At 38.8% G+C, this 26,705-nt stretch overlaps 1 protein-coding gene across 2 annotated transcripts in view; it reads right to left on the reverse strand.

Moving 5' to 3' along the window:
- PLXNB2 (plexin B2) overlaps positions 1 to 26,705 on the reverse strand; it is a gene marked incomplete in the record, with an annotated part of 627,297 nt that overhangs the window by 389,496 nt on the left and 211,096 nt on the right. For both annotated transcript variants that reach the window (XM_053716644.1, XM_053716645.1), the window contains 1 exon segment: positions 3,162 to 3,291.

Consider the following 26,705-nt stretch of genomic DNA (forward strand, 5'->3'; position numbering starts at 1 on the left):
TGGAAAGTTGTTTAAAATGGAGTGTTCTATCTGAATCCTGAAATAAAAAAATTGTTTTATGTTACTTTAACAAACTCCTGACTCATTCCAATGCTCACAAAAGTATGACTTACATGAGAACATTTCACAAAATCAAAGGGAATTTTTTAGCTTATCCTCTTATAAGGATTACCAATTTTATAAAAGAACATTGTAACAGGTCAGTAAAACTCTTTTTTTAATCACCATTCATAGAAATGCATACAGCTGAAGAATATGGTTAACATATAGAGACGTTATTCTTTACCATACCCAAGAGAATGTGAAAGTAAAAAGAAAGATTCCAACTGCATGACTAAGCACCAAGAAAGGAATCAAATAACCACTACATTAAAATGTTCAAATATTCTTTTTTTTCCCATGGTAGGAAAAGGAAAATGGAATTTGTGTTCTATAAATCATACACATCAAAAAGGTCAAAATTGGGATCAACTTCCAAACAACAGCGCAAATATAAATGTATTTGGTTCCACAAGCTTCCACTGACAACAACTGGAATAATCCATTTTACGGACTCTTGTTTGTTTTTGGAGCTGTGAAAGGCATCCATATAATTTCTATTGTATGTTTATAAAGCACCAATATATTCCACGACACTTACATTTGGTACATAATTACAGAGCAAGAGGCTAATCATTGAATGATAAAGGGGGTTCATAAGCAACGGGTACACATCACCCATACACAAAATAATCTACAGGATAGGTGGGCTCACAAGTTTACATGCTAAAGGAACAACAACGAAATCAGTTTTGCATGTGAAATGTCTATATATAATTTTTTCTATGAAAAATGCTTATAAATATTTTTATTCCAATTGTCCATATTCCTTATGTTTAATTAGTTAAATAGTAAGCTAGTATACGTAATGCTAACGATTTAGAACATTAAGTTTTCTATTAGACTATGTCTTTAAAGTTATGGTAAATCTGAGCGTTTAAAAAAACGCCATCACTAAAAATAAACAGGACTTTCAGTGATCAGTTTGTAAAAAAGGGTACTAAACTTACTTTTTCTGTGCTGCGGACTCCTGGCTAAACTCAGCAGATTCTGCTGCCCACAGCACATCACTTTTTTTCTCAACGAGGTGATGTTTTCACCTCTAAACCAATAGCCGTGCTAGTCATATGACACTGATCTGTATTCTAGCACGGCTATTGGTTTAGAGGTGGAAATGTCACCTCGAATAGAAAATACTGATGTGTCGTGGGCCGCCGGAGTCACTAAGTTTAGCAAGGAGGTCTCCGCACTGAAAGGGTAATTTAAGCACCCTTTTTTTTAAAAAAAAAAACTGACCATTATTTTTAGTGATGGTAATTCCTAGCGTTTTTTTAAACACTCAGATTTACCATCACTTTAGCACGTCTCACATGCACACTCCTAGGATCGTAAACACAATATATACATACACACACAGCGGAGTGACTATGAATGTCTATTACAGTGGGAGTATTTACTCTGTGTGATATTTAGGAGGCTGAAATCAGTTGTAAAAAGCAGTGGGAGGCACAGGGAGATATTTTTAATCGCTGGGAGTTAAGATCTTTCAATAGCAAAAGCACATGTTTTACAGTAAATTACTGACTTAATTCATCTCAACATATAATCCGGCTGACAATCTTTCATCAAATAAATATGAATATGAATGAAAATGCCATTTTCTCTGTGCCAGATATAGCTCAGCATTTACAACATTCAAACAGATCATTCTTTGTAGCAACACATGCGGTGCAAACCTTGAAATAGACCATATTTTATTTTTGTGCACAGACCCAGACAGCCTATGAAGCAAGTGTTTGCTGAATATGTTCTAGTGCGAGAAGTGAATGAGCATGATATATTGACAGTGGTCATGTGCAATTCCACTAGATAGCAACAAAATGTCATATCATTTGACATGTCCAGTTACAATCAAATGGTTCTGTTTTGTAGCATGGCTAATTTTCTAAAATTACTTAAAGGGAAACTAAAGCCAATTTTTTTCTTTCATGATTCAAATAGAACATGCAATTTTAAGCAACTAAATGTAGCCACCAATCAGCAAGCGCTATCCAGGGTGCTAAAACAAAAATGGGCCGGCTCCTTAGCTTATATTCCTGCTTTTTCAAATAAAGATAGCAAGAGAACGAAGAAAAAATTGATAATAGGAGTAAATCAGAAAGTTGCTTAAAATTGCATGTTCTGTCTGAATCATGAAAGAAAAAAAATCTGGGTTTAATATGCGTTTGATTGATAACAGATGTGTTTCACAGTAAGATTCCCCCCCCCCCCAAAAAAAATAAAGCCATAGATAAATAAGTGTTAAAAAAAACACCGGATAACACACAGACACTACTAATATCTATACTGGGGCAGCATTTTAAGAACCAGATTCTGCTTTTGGGCCATCTAGAGAGGTGTGTAATGAGTATGATATAAAGCAATACACACATTAGCAGTGCTGTTAAAGGGACAGTCAACTCCTAAAAAATAACTTTCATGATTCAAATAAAACATGTAATTTTGAACAACTTTCCAATTTACTTTTATTACCAATTTTGATCTGTTCTCTTAGTATTCTTAGTTGAAAGCTAAACCTAGGAGGATCATATGCTAATTTCTTAGACCTTGAAGGCCGCCTCTAATCTGAAAGCATTTTGATAGTTTCTCACCACTAGAGGGCGTAAGTTCATGTGTTTCACATAGATAACATTATGCTCACGCACGTGAATTTACTAAGGAGTGAGCACTGATTGGCTAAAATGTAAGTCTGTCAAATGAACTGAAATAAGGGGGCAGTCTGCAGAGGCTTAGATACAAGGTAATTACAGAGGTAAAACGTGTATTATTATAACTGTGTTGGCTATGCAAAACTGGTGAATGAGTAATAATGGGATTTATTTTTTAAACAACAAAAATTCTGGTATTGGCTGTCCCTTTAAGGTGAGTAAATTTTTTTGGTGTTTAAAGCCATGAGACAACTGTAGAATCTACATAATAAAAAAAAATAACAAAAACATTGTTTTGCTAGACAAAGACAGTTTCAGCAAGTAAATCAATATAAAACTGAAAAATAGGAAATTAAAAATGTTTACAATGAATCTGTATGAAAACGCATGATAAAGTTGGGTGCGTGTATTTACCTGGTCAGCTTTGCTGTGATCTAGAAACTGAGGCGAGAGGTAAGCAAGCTCCTGCACTGCAATCACCGCGTAGCATGTACCCGCATCAGACAAACTTCAGCATACTTAACTGTATGCACAATATACTTCCCTATGGTAGAGCACAGCAAATTAAAAAGGTTAATTATAGAAATGGAAGGTAAAATAACAAATCTATATATTACACTGGGGTTTTATGTGGAGCTTGACAAGTTAAATATTCACAGTATCCATCACCTCCAGACTGAACAACAGTGAGATGCATAATTTCAAAAATGTTTTATTCCCACACCCTCATGTCACAAAACTTTGTGCACAATAAAAGCCAAACTACAAACATCAGTAACACAAAAACGCCAATATTTCTTCTTTTTGCATAAGCTTAAAAAAAAAACCTTTTGATTCAAGATTTTTATCTTTAAAATGTAGCCACCAATCAGCAAGCGCTACCCAGTGTTCTAAACCAAAAAAAGGGTAGGTTCGTAAGCTTAGACTCCTGCTTTTTCAAATAAAGATACCAAGAGAACGAAGAAAAAATTATAATAGCAGTAAATTAGAAAGTTGCTTAAAGGGATACTGAACCCAATTTTTTTATTTTGTGAATCAGATAGAGCATGCAATTTTAAGCAACTTTCTAATTTACTCCTATGATCAAATTTTCTTAATTCTCTTTGTATTTTTATTTGAAAAAGCAAGAATGTAAATTTAGATGCCGGCCCATTTTTGGTGAACAACCTGGGTTGTTCTTGCCGATTGGTGCATAAATTCACCCACCAATAAACAAGTGCTGTCCAGGTCTGAACCAAAAATTGTCTGGCTCCTTAGCTTAGATGCCTTCTTTTTCAAATAAAGATAGCAAAAGAACGAAGAAAATTTGATAATAGGAGTAAATTAGAAAGTTGCTTAAAATTGCATGCTCTATCTGAATCATGAAAGAAAAAAATTGGGTTCAGTGTCCCTTTAAAATTGCATGCACGAGGCGGAGCCTGGAGCTGAAGGGAGATGGCAGCTTAGCACTTGAGCTCCGTGCTGAACTGTAACTTATGAGAGCATGCAGGTGTATTTTTACACAAGAAAGGATTCTGTACCCTAAAGACCCTGTGGGGCAGACAATGTAGAGCTTCAAGGAGTGATTCCTAACATCACGGGTTTACTTTTCACCCGGTTTTATGGGAAGCCCTCAGGTCCCGGTCGCCATCTTGCCCACGTGGCGGAACTAATACCGGACAACATCGCGACTTAAAGAACAAGCTACCAAGCACTTCAGCAAACACTTTTACATCTGAAGCCGGGAGAGAAGCCCTTCAAGGGTCCCCTAAGAAGGAACAGTTTACTGGGCTGTGTGATCGAGAAAAAGTTCCGGTAATGAGACTACCGGTCTGACAAGCCTGCAGAGTGTCGAGTCAAGTGCGGTAAGAGGGGAGGCGAGTGGGACATAGGAATGAACGAGCTCGCATAGAGCATAGCTAACACATACACTCAAGATTACTCTGGGGACATTAAAGATTGCCTGACCCACTGAGGCCTAAGCTATTGAGGGCTATGTAGGAGCCCAGAACCGCACGCACCTAATAAGGCCATAAAACAGATTTGATCCTGATACACCAACCAGGGAACACTAATAAACTACAGCACTACCCATATTGTGACAATGCATCTACCCGCAATATATTACTGCTAAGGCACAAGTTTTACTTGATTTTAAGAGCTGCAAAAAAAAGAAAAAAACGTCATGAGGTTACCCAGAGCCTTGCTATGATATAAAATGTGTCATCCCTTTTCCTAGCTACACTGTAAGCAGAACTTGCTTCACGTTATAATATGCCAAAATTTGCCTATGATTGCTTCCATCTGCTAGAAAACTAAGAGGAAGAGAGGGGTCTTACATTAAAATACCTAATAGATGCTGCGCAATCCAAATCTGCAGCATCTGAAAATACATGCTTTGTAGGGGAAAATCTATACTGCTGATCTCTACACATTAAGACTTTCTGGTTCAGTCTATCTGCTTATTCACCTGTGGTGTCCTAGGCTACAATTACACCCCAAGATTGAAAGTAAGCTGCAACCTTTACTTATATCTACAATATCTAAGGGACATACAAATAAACACTTGATACTATGTCTGCTAGAAAACCAAATAAACTTTCTCAGGGCTCTAAGCCACCAGCCGCTGCACTATTTTTTAAACCTGCAAGAGGCGAAAAAATGCTAGAATCTGTGAATGCTACAATAGAAGATGAAATTGAGTATGAATCAGATTCACTGGCGACTGAGGAGGATACTATCCCTGCAACAAGAGCGGATCTCAAATTACTAGTATCTAAACAGGACATTAACAAAAACTTTGACAAGCTCTGGGAAAAAATAGATGCTTTTCAGAACTCTGTTACAAATAGTCTGGCAGACATAAAACAAGAAATCACCGAACTGGGTACAAGGGTAGCCACCCTGGAAGAAAATGAGGCCTCCACTACTGATGAACTATCCAATCTTACACAAAAGCTATCTTCACAAGAACAAGAAGTGAGATACATGACAAGCTGGAGGACCTTGAAAACAGGACTCGTAGATGTAATCTACGCTTGAAAGGGATTCCTGAAACCGTTTCGACGGATGAACTACCTATATATTTACATCAATTATTTCAGGCTATCACGGGAGAAGGGGGCGAAGAGAAATTCCAAACGGAAAGGGCTCATAGAGCACTTAGACCTAAACCAAGAGAAGATGCCCCCCCCCCAAGAGATGTAATCGTTAAATTTCTGAGATTCCCTGATAAGGAAGAGTTACTCAATGCGGCAAGGAAACTTCCTACTTTTAAATTTTAGGGTACGGTTATTCAGTTCTACCAAGACCTTTGTATACGGACCCTACAGAGGAGAAGTAACCTAAGACCCCTAACTACCCTTTTAAGAAAGCACCAGATTAGATACCGTTGGGGATTCCCCTTTAATCTGTTCATCCTCCACAATGGCAACACCCTGAACCTTAAAGAAGTTTCAGAGATCCCAGATGTATGCCGAAGATTGCAACTAGAACCACCTGATATCCCACAGATGAAGAGGGGAGAAGATGGGCCCCAAGTGCAACTAGACCCGTCTACTTCACAGAGACAAAAGTGGACCAAAGCTCCGAAAAGAAAGAACAAGTCTTAACAAGATACAGTAATGGACGATTACCTAGAGAGATTTCTTATAATTGTTTTCCTCTCTTTCTTGATCTATAGCATTGCTAGGGAGGGAAGAGGTATAGATAAAAGATAAAAACTTTAATTACAATAAGCTTAGAGGGTATGTAGTTGTATGGATAGGTGATATAGTATGGAATGTTCAGCGACCAACAATCACTAATTCATCTGATGCCAACTGTTAGATACTTTAAATTTTTACAGTTTCAGCACCAGGTTATGTTACTGTTAGACCATAACTACATTTTTTTATGGGGGGAGAGGAGTTTTAAGGTTTTTTTTTGTATTTTCCTTTGGGTACTATCCCAACATAAAGTCCACGAAAATACTAGCCACATACTGTATAAAAATGTTGGGGTTTACTCTGTAAAGTTTATTAACATATCTGTTTTTTTAATGTTTTTGTTAGTGTCCCACCGTGCAGTTCACTTTGCCACCGAGTCCCATCTACTGAAAGAAAACTACTACCTCGATATCTACAGTCAGCTACGAGAAGAAGAGGTAACAAAGATCTAGGGGGGGGGGGGGGGGGAGATCCCCACCAACATAACAGTGAGTAATGACTAGCCATCTAAAGCTAATATCACATAATGTTAGAGGCCTAAACACAGATCTCAAACGCAGGACAGCTATGAACCAATATACTAGATTAAAGGCAAACATCATATTCCTACAAGAAACACACTTCACTAAGGAAGTCATACCAAAATATTGGTCTAAAGGATATACACAACACTTTCATTCTGTAACTGACAAAAAAAAAGAGGGGGGTATCCATCTTGATACATCAGTCGGTCGGATTCATAACAGAGGAAACAATTAGGGACCCTGAAGGTAGATTCTTGTTACTCCAGGGTAGAATACACGACAAACCAATCGTGCTATGCAATATTTATGCTCCAAATGAAACACAAGGTCCATTCTTTGTCCGCATCTCACAGCTATTAACCCAGTGGTCACATGTTAGAATTATTTTAGGGGGGGACTTTAATGTCTCTATATATACACTGTATAGCCAAGGCAAGACCCCATTGTCTCAAGCACAACAAAGACATAACTCTACAATTAAAAAAATAAACGAGGTCTTTTTGGAACATAACATTTTGGACTCTTGGGACACCCTATATGGAAGGACTAAGGATTACACTTATTACTCCAGTGCACACAGATCCTACTCAAAACTAGATTATATCTATATAAGCCAGACTATGATACCAGACCTAGTCTCCTCTAAGATACATGCCTGTGCCTGGTCAGACCATTCGATTGTACAAATAGACATTAAAAAAATCTTTCACATTAGCGCAACACGATCCTGGACCTACGACCCATATATCTTAAAAGATACAACAATCAGAGAACCCATAGCCAAGGCATTAACTGAATATTGGGACTTCAACGTAGGGACAACCTCTAACCCTATCACTATCTGGGCAGCACATAAACCCTAGCTTTGAGGTTTATTGATTAAAGAAAAAACGACTCTTACCAGAGCTAAAAGACTCCTGACAGATACCCTACAGACCCAAATTACTACCTTATCCAAACTACATCAACAAACTCTTTCACCATCGACATATACAAAACTACAAGATAAAAGGCAAGAGCTAGCAAAAGTGATGAATGAAACCTCTATAAGGTCAGCCCATAGATTAAAGTCACAGTACTTCCTATATTCCAACAAACCGGACAGATATTTAGCCCACAAATTAAGAGAGAGGACGAAATCATTCACTATACCATATATTCAAAAAAATGACGGAGCTCTTACTTCTAATCCTCAGGAGATAGCCGACACTTTCGCGGACTATTATACACATCTTTATGACGGCAAAAAAATTAAATCAGGGAGCCAGACTAATCAACTCTTGACAAAGTTCCTAGACGAGGCTAAACTTACACCACTAGACAGAGAGATCAGTAAAGAGATAAATGCGGGGGTCTCGACCAGGGAGGTCCTTATAGCCATAAAAGAATTAAAACCCGGTAAAGCCGCGGGACCAGATGGTTTCCCAGGGGAATACTACCAACTATATAGATCTATCTTAATCCCACACGTGGTTGCATTCTGTAATGATATCATGCAAGGCAAAGAGATCCCCAAAGAAATTTTACAAGCCAAAATAGTAGTTATTCACAAACCGGGGAGAAATCCAAAGCTATGCCAAAGTTACCGCCCCATATCATTAATAAATCAAGACATTAAGATTTTTAACAAAATCTTAGCCAATAGACTAAAAACACACCTACCGACTCTGATTCACCCGGACCAGGTGGGATTCATTAAGGATAGAGAAGCACCTGATAATACGAGGCGTACGATCTCCCTGGTCGACTACCTTAGCAAAACAAGAACGCCTTCTCTGGTCCTTTCATTGGACGCGGAGAAGGCGTTTGATAGGATAGATTGGAACTTCATGTTGAAGGTACTAGATAGGATGGGTTTTCATGGAGAATTTATTCAAGCGATTAAAAGCATATACTCTTACCCAACAGCTAACGTAAGAACAGCGGGATACCAATCAAAACTTATAGAGGTCTTAAATGGCACGAGACAGGGGTGCCCCCTGTCGCCGCTCCTGTTCGCTATGTGTATAGAACCTCTAGCTGCTACAATACGCTTATCCCCAGATATTCATGGGGTTAAAATCAAAGAGCAGGAATTTAAAATCTCTCTTTTTGCGGATGATGTGCTCCTTACGTTAACCAAACCGCTTATATCTCTTCCTAACTTATACCGCATTTTACAGGAATACTCAGATATATCGGGATATAAGGTCCGCTTGGATAAATGCGAGGCAATACCTATCGCACTTCCTGACCATACCAAAAAACTTATAGAAGCTAATTTTGAATTCCAATGGGCCCACACAGCACTTAAGTATCTGGGGATTAAGCTATCAGGTAACATAGCAGACCTCTACAATTTAAACTATATTCCCTTATACAAAACGATCCGCAAAGACATCGCTAAATGGAGGGGGGGAGGCTTTTCCTGGTACGGCCGATTATCGGCAATAAAAATGAATATCTTCCCAAGAATACTTTATCTCTTTAGGGCCCTCCCAATTAAAGTTCCCGTACCAGATTTAAAAAGAATACAAACGGACCTGATAGGATTTCTAAGAGGCAACAAAAAAGTAAGAATCCCTTCTCACGTCCTCCAACAACATAGACAATTAGGGGGAGTAGGAGTACCGAATTTAATTCACTATTATCAAGCAGCGAGGCTTGCACAGACTACCTTACTGAGTATGCAATCAGAGGATGTTATGTGGGTGAGGGTGGAGACAACATTAGCAGGGTACAAACGATCAGATGACATTTTGTGGGGACGACTGAGACAGCCCTTTCGGGACCTCCACACTTCAAAGCTTACTATAGAAATGATGCAGACCTGGTCCTCATTGACCAACTCTCTTCATCTAATCTCAGGGGACTCGGCGGTTAGACCACTGTAGACCCTTTTAAATGTAGACTTCCAAGTACAGCTCGGAAAGTGGGAAAATAAAGGACTATACAGAGTCGCAGATTTTATAGTTAACAATAAAATAGCTACATATCAACAGATTCAAGATAAGATCTACTCAGACAAATTGCAATGGTTCCTATATTTACAAGTGGCGTCGGCAGTAACCAAATACAGATCATCTAACACCCCCACAAAACTGACTGCCCTCGAACACTTTTGCAACACACCACAACGACTAAAAAAATTAATTTCTGCGATATACTTATCACTTCAGCAATCATTTTATATTATTCAGCAAGCATTTTATATTAAAGCCTCAGAGTGTTCACTTTCTCTAACTTCAGAAACACTCAAATAAATTAACTTCACAAGTTCAACTTTTGTATTTACTTAAAGGTATACTGATAACTGCTGAACTTCAAGGAAATTCACTCACTCAAACAAAAATTACAAGCACATTACCAATAAAGTTTAAAAGGGACATCAAATACAAATATAAAATGTTTAATTAGATGAAAGTATATTGCAAACTGGTTTTTGTTTTTTTAACTAAATTATTGTCTCCCCTTTTCTGAGAATATAATTCTGAAAACTGTGGGCTTTCCAACTCCTGTTAAAATGAATGGAAAAGCAGATTTAACACTTAGTAGACTTATTGATAACTAACTAATTAATCTCAGCAGAGAAAGAAACCTAGGTTACAACATAGAAGCACCCATTGCTATATGGAAACTAAAACACTTTACACTTCTTTTTTCCACTATTTAAAGTGATGGTAAACTAAGACCCAGTGAAACATGCGATAGTATGTAAAGTTAAAAAATAAAGTGACTTTCATTCATGAACACGCCGCTTTCTGACCTTTGTATGTAAATATTTTACAATTCTAAAAATAAAATTCACCTACGATCCTCCGCCTGTGTAACCGCCGCCATTGAATTTCTAATGTCACGTTTTTTATCAATCCAATAGAAATCCAGGCCAGTTGGCGACTCAGAAAATAATCAAACACGCCCTACATGTTGGATCGCTGAATGACAGTCTGGCAACATGTACTTGTGCGCAATGTGCTTTTTTGATGTTGTATATTGTGTATTGCGAAACTAATTACACGCATGCGCATAATAAACGTTGAAGACGAGATGCCAATATAATGACATAATGAGTGGGTGGTTCCCCAATCTACGTTGGCTAAGGCAGTGATTTTTAACCTTTTTTTTGCCGTGGCACATTTTTTTACATTAAAAAATCCTGTGGCACACCACCATTCCAAAATTTTAAAAAAATCACACATTGTAGCCTAATACAGCATATATATATATATACATACACACAAACACACACATACTGTATCTATTGTGCTGTTATGCCATGCCTCCTACAAACTACCCCTGCACTGGGAGTAAAAAACAAGCAAAGTTTAAAAAAATATGTCACACTGTTGTCAGTCTGCCGCGGCACACCTGAGGATCTCTCATGGCACACTGGTTGAAAAACACTGGGCTAAGGAATACATCAGGAAGTAATGCCGGGGGTGGAGCAAGGAGCTATAACGCTCAGTAAGTCAATTCGTAATTTAGTCATAAAGCTTTGAGATAGAAAAACAAAAAGTTAGCGATTTTGTTTGTAACTACTGTAGGAATAAAATTTTACTTTTAAAGTGCTATACATTTACCATCACTTTAAATAAAATAACTGAAAAAAATACATCCATATTATTCTCAGACTAATCTTTACTCTGAATACATCATTTTATCTAGCATTTATTTACTGTTTAATGTTATATACAGACACACAAATACATATACAATCACTCATACATATTTACACACTACACATCTATTGGTCTTTATTATATTTGTATAATCCTCTTTCAGGCTCATAGAACTTTTTTTGTAAGCCATTCACCTATACTTAAATATTATTGGTTTTTAAACAAACATTGTCAATTAGGCCACAAAACCTCATACAGGTTATACAACAATAATGAAAGTACAAGGTACATGAGGGGTGTTGGAATACAAAGCTGGTTAAAGTGATTGTAAAAGTTTAGCTAATCAAATGCCATACATGTAATCTTTGCCATTAAAAAGTTATATGTGTATGTACCTTTTTTATTTTTTTAAATCTATATAGGAAACGGGTTAAATCCATGCCTATAGTAATGACAATGTTATGCCGGCCCACTGGGATGACATTTTTTTTATGACAATTCCAATCTAGATCCAATCAGTGTGTGTGTCATATGACACTCCTGAAGTCCAGTCCTTTGAAAGCCCTTAGGAAGCCTATGTAGAGAGTAGGTGGTACTGCTCTCTATAATACAGCCCAGTCAAAAGAGCAAATTAAGGGGGGGGGGGTCGAAACAGAAAATACCAAGTAGGATTATACACCTTTTTATTATAAAAATATATATACACTTTTAAAAAAAAATAATAATAAATGATGCGGTTTTGCTTGTATATAAATATATTTTTCATTGCAACATTCTTAAAGTCAGAAATTTACCATCACTTTAATCTGACCAACTAAAATGGCTCGGCAGAGAAATAGTTTGCAATTGCTTCTTTTATATTAAAATTGGAGCCTTTCAGCTTCTCTACAAAATATTTAAATTACACATGCGTCTGATTTTATGTGGATCCAGACAGCTGCAATTACATGTTACTCAAGTTAATATTAATAATAATTCCACATTCTGCTAAAACAAATCCTTGTATAGCACATCTGTCTGCAAGACGAATACATAGTCATTAACAACGATGGCAGCTACTGAGCTACACTAAAAAGACATGGCACAGATGAATGGGCATTTAAGTTCATATTTGTGTAAGCCTTTGTTTAGCTCTTACAAATGTATCATTACTACAAATAATGACATTTTAACCCATTTCAACAATCTTTAATTACATGGCTTCTGCTAGTTCCTATTCCAACATAATGAACTTGTGGCAAACTAAGAAGCATGGTAAATCAGACTTATTCAGCTTCTATGAAGAGGCTGGATGCTACTCCTCCGTTTAGCTGCATGGCACTAAACAAATAATCGCTGCCAGAAACACATCTTAAATAAATCAATCATTCCAATGCTACTAGCAGACAATGTAATTAAGACGCTTTAAATTAGGTTAAAACAGTTTTTGTTAAAAAAAAAAACATCTAGCTTATTTAAAAGGAACATTAAAAATAAACATACGTTCCACAAAAAAAGAAAGCAAGCGGGTAATAAGTCGAGTGCACATGCCTGGAATACTACATGGTAGCAAAAAGTGCTGCCATATAGTGCCCTTGCAAGTATAGAACATTTTTGCAAACTACTGAGCTTACCACTCTGCTTTTCAACAAAGAATACGACAAGAACAAATACAATTTAATAATAGAAATAAATTGGAAAAGTGCTTAAAATGAAATTATCTCTCTCAGGAATTCTTTAAACTATGGGTTGCAACCCATTATTAAGTCACAACACCATGTTTACTGGGTCGCGACTTGTGTGTTGTATGAAAGTGTGTGCCATGTGTGTGTTATATGAGATAATGTGTGTGGTGTATGAGAGTGTTTGTGGTGTGTGTTATATGAGAGTGTGTGCCGTGTGTGTGTTATATGAGAGTGTGTGCCGTGTGTGTGTTATATGAGAGTGTGTGCCGTGTGTGTGTTATATGAGAGTGTGTGCCGTGTGTGTGTTATATGAGAGTGTGTGCCGTGTGTGTGTTATATGAGAGTGTGTGCCGTGTGTGTGTTATATGAGAGTGTGTGCCGTGTGTGTGTTATATGAGAGAGTGTGTGCCGTGTGTGTGTTATATGAGAGAGTGTGTGCCGTGTGTGTGTTATATGAGAGAGTGTGTGCCGTGTGTGTTATATGAGAGAGTGTGTGCTATATGAGAGTGTGTGCTATATGAGAGTGTGTGCTATATGAGAGTGTGTGCCGTATGCGTGTTATATGAGAGAGAGTGTGTGGTGTGTTATATGAAAGAGTGTGTGTGGTGTATGAGAGTGTGTGCCGTGTGTGTGTTATATGAGAGTGTGTGCCGTGTGTGTGTTATATGAGAGTGTGTGCCGTGTGTGTGTTATATGAGAGTGTGTGCCGTGTGTGTGTTATATGAGAGTGTGTGCCGTGTGTGTGTTATATGAGAGTGTGTGCCGTGTGTGTGTTATATGAGTGTGTGTGCCGTGTGTGTGTTATATGAGAGTGTGTGCCGTGTGTGTGTTATATGAGAGTGTGTGCCGTGTGTGTTTTATATGAGAGTGTGTGCCGTGTGTGTTTTATATGAGAGTGTGTGCCGTGTGTGTTTTATATGAGAGTGTGTGCCGTGTGTGTTTTATATGAGAGTGTGTGCCGTGTGTGTTTTATATGAGAGTGTGTGCCGTGTGTGTTTTATATGAGAGTGTGTGCCGTGTGTGTTTTATATGAGAGTGTGTGCCGTGTGTGTTTTATATGAGAGTGTGTGCCGTGTGTGTTTTATATGAGTGTGTGCCGTGTGTGTTTTATATGAGAGTGTGTGCCATGTGTGTGTTATATGAGAGAATGTGTGTGGTACGAGAGTGTGTGCTATATGAGAGTGTGTGTGTGTGGTGTATGAGAGTGTGTGCCGTGTGTGTGTTATATGAAAGAATGTGTGTGGTGTATGAGAGTGTGTGCCGTGTGTGTGTTATATGAAAGAATGTGTGTGGTGTATGAGAGTGTGTGCCGTGTGTGTGTTATATGAAAGAATGTGTGTGGTGTATGAGAGTGTGTGCCGTGTGTGTGTTATATGAAAGAATGTGTGTGGTGTATGAGAGTGTGTGCCGTGTGTGTGTTATATGAAAGAATGTGTGTGGTGTATGAGAGTGTGTGGTGTATGTACGTTCCACAAAAAAAGAAAGCAAGCGGGTAATAAGTCGAGTGCACATGCCTGGAATACTACATGGCAGCAAAAAGTGCTGCCATATAGTGCCCTTGCAAGTATAGAACATTTTTGCAAACTACTGAGCTTACCACTCTGCTTTTCAACAAAGAATACGACAAGAACAAATACAATTTAATAATAGAAATAAATTGGAAAACTGCTTAAAATGAAATGATCTCTCTCAGGAATTCTTTAAACTATGGGTTGCAACCCATTATTAAGTCACAACACCATGTTTACTGGGTCGCGACTTGTGTGTTGTATGAAAGTGTGTGCCATGTGTGTGTTATATGAGATAATGTGTGTGGTGTAAGAGTGTGTGCCATGTGTGTGTTATATGAGAGAGTGTGTGCTATATGAGAGTGTGTGCCATGTGTGTGTGCTATATGAGAGTGTGTGCCGTGTGTGTGTTATATGAGAGTGTGTGCCGTGTGTGTGTTATATGAGAGTGTGTGCCGTGTGTGTTATATGAGAGTGTGTGCCGTGTGTGTGTTATATGAGAGTGTGTGCCGTGTGTGTGCTATATGAGAGTGTGTGCCGTGTGTGTGCTATATGAGAGTGTGTGCTATATGAGAGTGTGTGCCGTATGCGTGTTATATGAGAGAGAATGTGTGTGGTACATGAGAGAGAGTGTGTGGTGTATGAGAGTGTGCGCCGTGTGTGTGCTATATGAGAGTGTGTGCCGTGTGTGTGCTATATGAGAGTGTGTGCCGTGTGTGTGCTATATGAGAGTGTGTGCCGTGTGTGTGCTATATGAGAGTGTGTGCCGTGTGTGTGCTATATGAGAGTGTGTGCCGTGTGTGTGCTATATGAGAGTGTGTGCCGTGTGTGTGTTATATGAGAGTGTGTGCCGTGTGTGTGTTATATGAGAGTGTGTGCCGTGTGTGTGTTATATGAGAGTGTGTGCCGTGTGTGTGTGTTATATGAGAGTGTGTGCCGTGTGTGTGTGTTATATGAGAGTGTGTGCCGTGTGTGTGTGTTATATGAGAGTGTGTGCCGTGTGTGTGTTATATGAGAGTGTGTGCCGTGTGTGTGTTATATGAGAGTATGTGCCGTGTGTGTTATATGAGAGTGTGTGTTATATGAGAGTGTGTGCCGTGTGCGTTTTATATGAAAGAGTGTGTGTGGTGTATGAGAGTGTGTGCCGTGTGTGTGTTATATGAGAGTGTGTGCCGTGTGTGTGTTATATGAGAGTGTGTGCCGTGTGTGTGTTATATGAGAGTGTGTGCCGTGTGTGTGTTATATGAGAGTGTGTGCCGTGTGTGTTATATGAGAGTGTGTGCCGTGTGTGTTATATGAGAGTGTGTGCCGTGTGTTATATGAGAGTTTGTGCCGTGTTTTATATGAGAGTGTGTGCCGTGTGTGTTTTATATGAGAGTGTGTGCCGTGTGTGTTTTATATGAGAGTGTGTGCCGTGTGTGTTTTATATGAGAGTGTGTGCCATGTGTGTGTTATATGAGAGAATGTGTGTGGTACGAGAGTGTGTGCCGTGTGTGTGCTATATGAGAGTGTGTGTGTGTGGTGTATGAGAGTGTGTGCCGTGTGTGTGTTATATGAAAGAATGTGTGTGGTGTATGAGAGTGTGTGCCGTGTGTGTGTTATATGAAAGAATGTGTGTGGTGTATGAGAGTGTGTGGTGTATGAGAATGTGTGTGCCATATGAGAGAGTGTGTGTGTTATATGAGAGAGTGTGTGGTGTATGAGAGTGCTGTGTGTGTGTTATATGAGAGAGTGTGTGGTGTATGAGAGTGTGTTGCATGTGTGTGTTATATGAGAAAATGTGTGTGTGGTGTATGAGAGTGTGTGGTATGTGTGCTATATGAGAGAATGTGTGTGGTGTATGAGAGTGTGTGGTATGTGTGCTATATGAGAGTGTGTGGTATGTGTGCTATATGAGAAAATGTGTGTGGTGTATGAGAGTGCTGTGTGTGTGTTATATGAGAGAATGTGTGTGGTGTATGAGAGTGTGTGGTATGTGTGCTATATGAGAGAATGTGTGTGGTGTATGAGAGTGTGTGGTATGTGTGCTATATGAGAGAATGTGTGTGGTGTATGAGAGTGTGTGGTATGTGTGCTATATGAGAGAATGTGTGTGGTGTATGAGAGTGTGTGGTATGTGTGCTATATGAGAGAATGTGTGTGGTGTATGAGAGTGTGTGGTATGTGTGCTATATGAGAGAATGTGTGTGGTGTATGAGAGTGTGTGGTATGTGTGCTATATGAGAGAATGTGTGTGGTGTATGAGAGTGTGTGGTATGTGTGCTATATGAGAGAATGTGTGTGTGGTGTATGAGAGTGTGTGGTATGTGTGCTATATGAGAGAATGTGTGTGTGGTGTATGAGAGTGTGTGGTATGTGTGCTATATGAGAGAATGTGTGTGTGGTGTATGAGAGTGTGTGGTATGTGTGCTATATGAGAGAATGTGTGTGGTGTATGAGAACTGACTAATTATGTTAAAGAACAGCAACCATTGTGTAAGAAAATACATACGTGCATATGAAAATTTATGTTAAGCTTATGTTCTACAAACCTACATGTCGTGCACTGATACTACAGATACTAACAAGTTAGGGTGACCATATTGCTGCTTTAAAAAGGGACATATGAAAAATACATATCTCAGGGCTGTTTAAAGAAATGTTTTGTATAAGAACCCCGACATATGTATTTTTCATTTAAAGCGGCAATATGGTCACCCTATAACCAGCGGATTTACAAAAGGGAACAGCAATGAGATTTGAGTTACATGTGTGTTCAAGCTGCGAGTACTGAAGAAGGGGAGAATTAGAATCTGGATCACAACCAAATGATTTACTAATAACAACCATGTGCAGCACATCTGCAGTTTAGGATGACACAGTAGTCATATGATGATACTGAAATGAAAATAAATAATTTTACCCATAAATGCACATATTTGGGGGGGGGGGGGGGGAAGCAGAAAATAATTATTTGAAAATACATTTAATTATTTTAAAAAAACAAAAAACAAAAAAAAAAAAACGCTTGTACTTTTTTTTTTCCTGGCCATAATTCTTGAGAAAAGATAGGTATCACATAATGATATAGTTGTCAAGCTTCATTCATGCACACAGGAGGATGGAACGTAGTCCAGATAGTAAACACTTCTGTTTACACATAAAAGTATGTTTACATTTAATAGACTGAGCAGTAATCACCACCCTAAGAAAATGAAAAACATCTGCTTCAAATTTAAACATTCCCAAGAATAAGATCAGGGGTCGACAAATCAGTTTAAAATGTAAGAACCAATAAGAATATTTAGGAGCCAGACAGTGGAATTTGAAAATTATATATATATATATATATATATATATATATATATATATATATATATATATATATATATATATATATATATAAAAATAAAAGAGAGACACACACACAGAGAGAGAGACAGAGAGAGAGAGAGACAGAGAGAGAGAAAATAAAGAGAGAAAAAGAAAGATAGAGAGACAGAGAGAGAGAGAGAGAGAGAGAGAGAAAAAAAAAAAAAGAGAAAAAAAAGAGGAAATAAAAAGAGAAAAAAAAAAGAGAGAGAGAGAGAGAGAGAGAGAGAGAGAGAGAGAGAGAGAGAGAGAGAGAGAGAGAGAGAGAGAGAGAGAGAGAGAATGAGAGAATGTGTGTGGTGTATGAGAACTGACTAATTATGTTAAATTTGTTGTATTCCTATAAAATAACAGATCAGCGAACTCTTAACGTTTTTTAAACAAACGTTCATTTTACTGCAATCATTCAATAGCCAAACTCCACCCACCATTTGCATGAGGCCAATCTAGGTTTTAGTGCACAGACAAAAAGGCTAGCTACTTTAAAATATAACATACAATTCATTATTTTGTACTTGTTTTCTGACAAAGGTAATTAGGCACAGATATGTATCAGAGTTTGCCTTGAGTCAGCAATGTGCATTTCAAGTTCTGAGAATTAAAAATTGCTCAATTTTCAGGTATAAATTGCATGAAAAGGAGGCAAAATAAATCATAAAAATATAGTATGTTTCATTATGCATAACTAAACATTTTATATAAAAACTATTTATCAATATGCTTACTGTCCCTTTAATTTTTGTACTATAAGACATCAGAGAATTTTATTTAGTACATATGGGCATCTGTTCTCTCAAATTTATCCAAAAACAAAATTTAAAGAAAATTCTGCTTCTCCATAGGAGAGCCAAGAATATAAAATGATAAATTTCTCCAGTGGGATTAGTATCTGCACCTTATTTATCATTGAAAATAACAACTATTCTCCCATGTAAGTCATATATAGACTAATAGAAATATATATATACAGCCCCACTAGTAGCTTTGTTAACGCCCCTCTTCAACAAATTGTCATGGAAGAAAATAGATCTAAGATTTCGTTGCTTTTGCGGTTATAGGAAATATGACTAAAAGGATCTAATTTAACCTTTTTTATTAGCACATGTTCTCCGAGGAGAATGGAAACAGAGTAGGAGAAATTTACAGTCGATCTTACCCAATTTTAGGCACATTTTTGAATGATAAATAGGGGAATTATTTCACATGCACATTTTTAGGAGAAAATATAGGAGAATACCAATGATACATTTTGCCGATAAGTGTTTTGCTTCTTATCTTACACAAACTCCTGGACACAAATCAGGCATTTATATACTATGGTGGTTTATTATTCCTAGAAACTGAAAGCACCCATGGGGATATATTTACCATTCAAACTGACTTCTTTTACCATTTTTTTTATTATTATTTTTTAAGTGAAGAGGTAAGAGCCTATTGAATGTTTTTACAGCTAGGAATTTATTAGCTCATTAGTAAGTCTAATTACAAGCAACTTATGCAGACCATGAGGCAGACAAAGGTTATGCAACTATTACATAACAGGATTCCATTTTCTCTAGTGATAAGAAATAGAACACAACCATATTTAAAACCAGCTCTCTGGATTGCACACAAAACTGATGTTTTGATAACATTGCAGACTTTTGATACAGTAGAAGCAAACCAGGGACACAACCCAGGAAAAGCCTGATAAAATTCATCTCCCTGGTGTCCATTGCTGTGGCCAACCACAATGCTATAGTGAATCTTGACACTCAATGTAGCCTTGTCCTATAAAAGACAATCGTGAAGTGATTCTAAAATCGAGCGTTTAAAAAAAAAAAAAAAGTTAAAAAAAAAAAGTAGGATTTACCATCACTGAAATAAACAGAGTTAACAGAGGAGGCAGCAGCACAGAAGGTTAACTTTAGCACCCTTTTTTAGAAAATGATCACTGAAAGTCCTGTTTATTTTTAGTTATGGTAAATCCTTGTGGTTTTTAAATGCTCTGATTTACCATCATTTTAAGATAATTGCAGTATGAGTTCAAGGTCTCCAGTCCCTATAAAAAGGAGAGGGCAGAATTTACCAAAGCAAATATATAATGAATGTAAATTACTTTTCTGTGCTTAAAAGGGATGTTAAACAGTCTGTTTCATTGTTGTAATATAAAGTACTAAGCAGTTGCTTATACTTAATAGAAATTATTGCAATATGGTATAACAAGTCATTGAAAATGCATTAATATAAAATACAATTTTACAGTGCACTGTCCCTTTAAGTTTTGAAAATCCTATGCTCTCAAAATACTGGGGGCACGGCTACACTGAGAATTTCTATAAATAGAGGTGCTATTTTTTTTTATTTTATTTTTTAAGTTATTTGTTGTTTTTTTATACAATCTTTTTATTTTTACATTTAATTTAACATATTTGTTTTTACCAAAGGAGCACTGTTTAATATCCCTTAAATACTGTAAAACTGAATAATTGACTGATACACAAAAAAAAAACATAAATTATGCTTACCTGATCATTTTCTTTTCTTCAGATGGAAAGAGTCCACAGCTGCATTCATTACTTTTGGGAATTCAGAACCTAACCAACAGGGGGAGGCAAAGACACCCCAGCCAAAGGCTTAAATACCTCTCCCACTTCCCTCATCCCCCAGTCATTCTGCCAAGGAACAAGGAACAGTAGAAGAAATATCAGGGTGAAAAGGTGCCAGAAAAATAAATACAATAGATGCCCCACATAAAAAGACACGGCGGGGAGCTGTGGAAAATGATCAAGTAAGTATCATTTATGTTTTTCTTCATAAATGGAAAGAGTCCACAGCTGCATTTATTACTTTTGGGAAAACAATACCCAAGCTATAGAGGACACTGAATGCAAAATGGGTGGGTACAAGAGGTGGCCCATTCTTAGGGCACCAGGCCTGCAAATACCTGCCCACAAAAACCCGCTTTGTCCAAAGTCGAGAAAACTTTAAAAAAAGAAAAAGCCCCAAGGACATTGACCCGCAGATAGTCCATAAGCCTTGCTAGAGACCGTAGAAATAGACTCGACTGAGCCAACACGCCTCCAGGAGACACCACCGCCCAGCAGTCGGTCCCCAACCACACACCCCTTACTAGAGAAAAGGGATTAACTACCAAAACCTCCCAAAAGGAGAAGGCGTGGAAGAAAAAATCAAGGGTTCCCAAAGGCCCTCTAAATAGGGTACAACAAATTCCAAATAAAATAAGGAACCCCGAAAACCGAACCAAGCTCACAGAGACCCGAACCGGTCTTGAGAAACAAGGCAGGCAACGCCCAGACCCCGGATCTTACAGAAACCACAAGATTAAGACCGGGAATCTGAAACCGAGGAGAAAACTGCTCCTAAAAACAGTGCAACCGCACCCTAAAGGCCAACTGAAGAAAGAGTCCTCAAGTTACAAGATCTTAGAATATCGAAATATTCAGAGATTGAATACGTGCAGCAACCCCAGATAAGCGAACACCTAAGTCAACACCACACACCAGTGTCATACCAGGATGACTCTGAAATAGAATATTTGAAGGCAAGTAAGAGCAGCTGAAAAGAGATATCAAACCCTAATCGTCAGACTGCAAAAAACATCCACTAAACAGTGGGCAAATCACAGGCTATCCAAAAGTCGCCAGTCCTTCTCAACATCTTGAACATGGAGAAGCACAGAACCTCAAAATGACCTGAGGATGTACAACAGATCTCAGATCCTGCTCTACACCGGACCAGCCCAAGCGACAGGCAGGTCTGAAAAACAGGGGAACAGAAAGGACCCAAATCACCAACCCCCAGGGAAGGATGGAATGGGGAGAACTCTGCCACCCCAACAGAACTCGGGAGCCCAAAGAGCTCCTTTAAATGGGTACTCCCAAAGAGAACCCCATAGGAGATGAACATAGCAAGATGCAGTAGATCCCTATGAAGACCCAGCATCTCCACAGACAAATATATAGGATAAAAACACCTGTTCCAACCTCCTGCACACAGGACAGGACAACAACCCTCCAGAGATAGGAACCACCCCTCCTTAAGAAGGACAAACACCCCCCCCCCCCCAAAGGGAATGGCACATATAAGAACAGTGCACATGCTCACCAAACATGAGCCATAGTCTGTTGAAAACAAAAGCCGAATCCAGACGTCACTATTGAACACAGAAAGGGGAGCACACATCATTCAAAGGACAAGGCAAGCCACACGGCCCTCCGAGTATAATCATCAGATGACTATTTCTCTAACCACAAGGCTACCTTGCTGCCCCCATAAGGCTGCCAAACCGCTAAGGAGAACGAACAAAGTCCAGAAAGCCGACCCAAAAGAAAATCCTCAAAATGAACAGGTCCAGAAAAAGGACAATTCCAAGGAGCCCCTGAAAAGGCAAGACCACCAGAAACCGGCAGCAAGGAGGCCCTGAGTCCTCCAAACTTCCAACCCACGCGGGGAAGGAAACACTCAGAATCTCAATTTAATAACGGAACAACAGAGTGTGTCGCAGTGGAACTTCACAGAGTCCCAGTCGACCAAGCTAGAAAGGCTAACAAGGACTGAACCAATCCCCCATGCCTCGCGGACCCTCAGGTCCTCTCAAATGCTTAGCTGAACTTGTTACAAACAAGGAATAACACCAATAATAATGTGAAGCACTCGGCGCCCCAACCGGACCAGCCAGGAAGAACAGACACCACTTGTCTGAAACAGGCCGCAAGAACAGAAGGATCCGAATCTAGTCAGGACCAGCCTGAAACCAAGGGCCGATACCGTCAAGGCCACAGATAGTCACCCCCAGAGATGGGGGTTAAACAGCAGACAAACATAGAAAAAACATGTCCTCACACCAAACAAAGTTCTGTAGAAGTAAACTGAGCGATCAAAAAATTGCGAGCATCGATTCCAGAAAAAAAATCCTGAAGGAAATGCATAAATATGAGCTCAAAATAAAAAATCATCCTAACTGGATTAAAATAAAAGATAAGGCAACCCGTAGGATATCGCCCAAGAAGAACAGACACACCTGCAAGACCGGGATCCTGTTCTTCCACCTCAGAACTGGAAAGGATACTCAAAAAACAAAGCTATAAGAAGATTACTTCATCCTCTTATACCTAAGCCTGCAAGCCTTTCGAAGGGGAAGACTGAGAATCCACATATCCATTAAGGATGGGATCCTCCAAGAACGCCAAAATGTGCCTCAGTAGGACACGAGGGTGCGCCAGTCTATAACGGAAGGCACAGCATACCTTCGCCGGAGCAGAAGACAACCCATGCCCCGAAGGTTGACCCCTTGAAGCCTTGGGGACAGTCGTTCCCCCAGAGAGATAAGTAGGCCATCCCATGCCTAAGGAGCCCCGGCTAATGGAGCACATACAATATCGAATACACACTTTTGGTAGTTGCAGATGCGCCAAAGTCATGATTATGTACATGTGAATACATGCCATCAGCTTCGGAGGGAACAAGCCACCTTCCAGAAAAGGATAAGTAAAATCTGGGTTACCTGCATGCATAGTAAGAGTTGGTGGTAGGGAACTCGCCACTCGGGGAACTGGACCCCCAGAGGCAGACGGCTCAGCGGCCCCTTGATTCCCCGATCCTGAGGAATTGAGCACTCTAAAATGGCATTCGGAACATAACTGGAGGGCATCACCCAGGCCAATTCGTATTCTTAACAAGAAACAGAATCTGACGCAGAGACGTCCGTCTCCACAATGTCAGAATCCTCCATAACAGGGATACTGAATACAAAAAACCGGACCAAATAAGAAAATGTAAACGGCACCTGACACCCACAATGGCTGGGGCACTTACCACCTCCTATGAACCAAACACCAGCGGACCAGAATTCTTCCGTCGCCACATGGTCAAGAATGCGATAATGGAGAGCCAAAACATGACCACGCCCAGTCACCAGGTACACCGTGCAGTCCGCTCAATCGTAAAGGCTGTGTGACTTCCAAAGGCCGTTATGTTCCAAAATCCATGAGCCTAAGCAACACTACAGATAAGTAGGTTGAATCACATAAACATGTTTAAACCCCCCCCCCCCCGTTCAATAACCCCCCTCAGAAGATATTAACCCTTGATTCCATGATATATACGAAAGGAGCCTCACTGAGACCCTGAATTATAGTTAATCCCGCAAGGTGAGAGCCTCTCTGGAAAACATTTGTATTACAATACAATCATAACGAAAGTAAAATGAAACAATCTTACCGGAATCTACGCCGTGGAACAGGAACACGGCCCTTCAAGTGTGACAGATAGTAGCATCGCCTCTGCCATGGACTTGAGAGAAGAAAGCAGGCAACAAAACTCATCAACGCTGACTGCTTGTGGATCTGTTAATATGAGTCGGGATGGGTTCGCAGAAAGACTCTCCCTGCATCTCCGGACTCTAACTTTCGTCCATGCTCTCACTGAGAGAGTGACAGGATTACTTAAAACTCCTGTCCCATGCCGAAGAGTACTACCCTCCATAAGAGACTCAAAACTTCTGACACTTCTCTGCCAACCTCCTGGGACGAAAGGCAAAGAATGACTGTGGGACGAGGGAAGTGGGAGAGGTATTTACGCCTTTGGCTGGGGTGTCTTTGCCTTCTCCTGGTGGCCAGGTTCTGAATTCCCAAAAGTAATGAATGCAGCTGTGGACTCTTTCCATTTATGAAGAAAAAGACATTGCAATAATACTTACTTTTAATTTGAAATGAGCACTTAAGCAGTAGAATATTTTCTGGCAATTTTCAAAGTTAATCCAATTTCCCCTCACCTGTATCGTGTGACAGCCATCAGCCAATCACAAAATGCTTATACATATAAGCTGTGCAATTTTGCACATGCTCATTAGGAGCTAGAGCCTGAGAAAGCGTGCATATAAAAATGATGTGCACATTTTGATCATTGAAACCTATTGTTAAGTTTGTTTTTTAAATTGCACGCTTTATCTGAATCATGACACTTTTTACTTTAGTGGCCCTTTAATTAAACATTGTATGAGGGGACTTGTGTGCTTAAAGCACTGGTTTTCAAACCTGTCCTCCCCATCAGGTCAGATTTTCAGGATTACCTTGGATGAGAGCAGATAAAATAACCATGTTTACTAATCAGCTGATTATTTCACCTGTGCTCCAGTTCAGAAATCCTCAAAATGAAGCCAAAAACCAGTGGTTTAAAGTGATTGTAAATCTTAGCTATTTTTAAAAGCTAGGCTGTACCTATGCAATAAATAAAATGGAGTTTTATCCATGATGTTTCAGTGAACGCATTCTGGGTATAATAGCACAGGTATTGCCGTGAGCATCCAGACAGCGCTATTAGACCCTCCCTCACTCATGAAGACTGCTGCTGGCAGTGAGACCGCGCTATTGCAAACTTCACCTCCATAGAAAAACCAGCGATGTATAGGGTACATCTGTCATTAAGGGGTTAATGTCAATGTTATTATGGCAGTATGCACACTATATCAAAGTATATTTCCACGGGAAGAAAACTCAGAACTGCTATTTGTTTTTTATACAGAATACTAGTAAGATGAATCAGTGTGTTTCACAACAGGAAATGTTCAAAGCTATTAAAATACTATTTTTACATCAGATACCAGCTAAAGAAAGCTGCGTTTGGTCTTTAAAGTTCCACAGTCCTACTCCTTTTTAATAGTTTTATTGAATGCAATGCATTTGTAACATTGACAAACAATGTGCCATTTCACACTCACTTTATCCACTAATCAAAAAATAAACTACTGAAAGCATTTTTATTTGTTTTTCTTTTTTTGTTTTTCTTCCATTGGACAGAAACAATGTCTTAAAACTCTGATTATCAAAGTGAATAAAGCACAGGCAATATAAGACCTCCATTCTCTGCTAACTAAAACTAATTTGAGCTCTAAACCCACACAACGGTCCTATAACTAAGTTGTGTAAAGATACCATCAGTTCATACAGCTCACATTCCAGCAATGAAAAATTCCAGCACCACATCCCTTGGAATGATCAGCCAGAAATGTATCAGATTACGTCTCAGATCATAAAGCAGTTATATTACTGAAATCATTTCCCAAAAAAACTCAACTCTTTTGTAGAGAAACTTATTCTAGCATCGCTCAGTTTCACAAACAATCAATGCCAGCAACACAAGGACATTTAAAATAATGGTTTTTATTGAGTGCCAAGACCACCTTGTTTGTTGCTTGTTTTTTGCAACTGAACCTCAAGGAACTAACCTGAACAGTTTGACCAAAGTATCTGTCTGAAATAATTTTAAAAGTCAAAAAATGTGGAACAGATGATTGACCATCATATGTTAATATCCTAAATAAATTGGGCAGCCAAGGATTTTCACACATAAGTATTAACATTACAGACATTATTACAATAAAACTTTCCAGCTCTCTAAAAACAGCAAAAGCGGATTTAGTGTAGCAGAGGGAAGCAAACTGTATCAAACAAAAAAGATTATTTTGACTACTATGATTATATTAACATAAAATATCACACACTGAAACAATGTAGTTTCCCAAGACTCTCATCTACAAGTAACAGCTGTCCTGTGAGCACAGGCCAATGAGGATGTACAGCACAGACAGAATAGCCACTTCAAAATTGTATAGCAGCCTACATATT

The sequence above is a fragment of the Bombina bombina genome, chromosome 6 (genome assembly GCF_027579735.1).
Source record: "Bombina bombina isolate aBomBom1 chromosome 6, aBomBom1.pri, whole genome shotgun sequence".
Classification (NCBI taxonomy): domain Eukaryota; kingdom Metazoa; phylum Chordata; class Amphibia; order Anura; family Bombinatoridae; genus Bombina; species Bombina bombina.